Source organism: Meleagris gallopavo, chromosome 3 (assembly GCF_000146605.3).
Source record: "Meleagris gallopavo isolate NT-WF06-2002-E0010 breed Aviagen turkey brand Nicholas breeding stock chromosome 3, Turkey_5.1, whole genome shotgun sequence".
NCBI classification, from domain to species: domain Eukaryota; kingdom Metazoa; phylum Chordata; class Aves; order Galliformes; family Phasianidae; genus Meleagris; species Meleagris gallopavo.
This window is the reverse complement of record NC_015013.2, coordinates 56854942-56856954: the sequence shown is the minus strand read 5'-3', so window position 1 is coordinate 56856954 and position 2013 is coordinate 56854942.

The following is a 2013-nucleotide window of genomic DNA, read 5'->3' as shown; positions in this document are numbered from 1 at the left end:
TTGTGGATCAATTGTCTGCAAGCTTGTTTAGCAATACCTAACCCATTTCTAGCAAGTCCTCTGAGACACACACATCCCGGTATTTTTCAGTCTGGAGAGGAGGTGGCTCGAGGAGACCTTATAGCTCCCCACAACTACCTGAAGGAGGTTGTGGCAAAGTGGGTGTTGGCCCCTTCTCTTGCATAATTAGAGATAGGACTAGCTGGAATGGCCTCAAGTTGTGCCAGGGGACATTCAGGTTGGATATTAGGAAAAATTTATTCTCCAAAAGTCGTTGGGTGCTGGAACAGGTTTCCAGGGAGGTGGTTGAGTCACCATCCATGAAGGTGTTCAAGAAATGTTTAGATGTTGTATGGTTTCATGGAGAAATATTGGTGGTAGGTGGACAGGATGATCTTGGAGGTCTTTTCCAACCTTGGTGATTCTACAATTCTATGATTCTATGAGCTAGAGGCAGAGCAGACGTGTTGGTGGGGCTTGGGTTTGGGAAGTACAGAATCATGCCCCTCCCCACATCCTCCCTGAGCAAGCCTTCCTCTAGAAAGAAAACAATTTAGCTCCATCTGCCTTCTATTTGTTGCAGCAAATCCTCCCTGCTAATTTTTAGATCAAGTACTGGAATGATAATTTCAGCCTCTCAGAGCAGGATTTGCACCTTCTTTTGCAACACAACAGCCTTGTCAGAAAAAACATTGCTCCAATTGGGAAAAATAGTACATTGTCTTTTTAAATTTTAGACCTTGTATGTGATTTTCTCTTGTTGAGGAAGGGAAAGGAGAGGATGACTTACAGAGCTGAGCTGGCCTCTTCCTGTGATCTCTAGTGGTCTACGACTACAACTACAGGTTCACAGCAAGGCAACTTTTATCAATCAAATCCTAGTTTATTCTGTATTCTGTTGTATATATATAAACCTCATTGTGTTTCAATACAGTCAATAAGGCTCACAGACAGACACTAGCCTCCTAGAGGTACAGAGAATAGGGGTATGGAAACACAGGAACTGGTCTGTAAAAACATTAGGTTCTGGCTATCAGTATATACAAACTCTTGGCTGAGTGTGGGTTGAAGATCTCTGGTAATCACAGAAGGCTTGAAGTGATTATTTCCTTTCTCCACGCTTTACAGAGGCATCTGGTGGCATCTATCTTAAGAGGAGCGAGACAAATGAGTAAGGAAATGCAAGTGATGCCGGTGGAGGAGCCAGCAATAATCAGGGAAAATGATCTTGCAAAGAGATTCTCTCCTCTCTATTACCACTACCTGTGAGGAAGAAAGCAGAATTATCAATAAATGACCTGCTAGATTGCTTCTGCTTCTAGATCAATAAGTGAGCACTTTGCAGTTTCCATGGAAGATATTCTTTCTCCTATGCTATCTTGTAGGATGACTCTAACATATTCAAGTCGAACTGAGACTGCATTCCAGCAGCAGCCACTTCATCATGAGTAACAATAGCAGAGTCATTGTGGCTCCCTTTTGATCAGATTTTTAAAACACAAGGGAGATAGAGCGGATGAGATTTTCACCCAGAATGCAAACTTAAGGTCATTATTAACAGGAAGTAGGATCTAGAAAAAACAAAAAACAAACAACAACAACAAACAAAACAAACAAACAAACAACAAAGAGTTATGTGAAATTCTTCCCTTTTAATGGAAAAGATTTCTGTGTTACAGCCAGATGTCCATTGTTCCAGAAAGGGGAAAACACAGTGTCCTGAACAAAGAACTGAATGCTGTGAAATAAGAAATTAAAAGACACTTCCAGTGTCCTGAGTTTCAGCCTTAACTGTTCACACATCCAGTATTTCCTAAAGGTGTTGGATGCTTATTACCTTCCAGAACTCCTTGTGAAGCAGAACTCCAGAAAGGGGGAAAAAAGAGAGGAGAGGAGAGGAGAGGAGAGGAGAGGAGAGGAGAGGAGAGGAGAGGAGAGGAGAGGAGAGGAGAGGAGAGGAGAGGAGAGGAGAGGAGAGGAGAGGAGAGGAGAGGAGAGGAGAGGAGAGGAAGC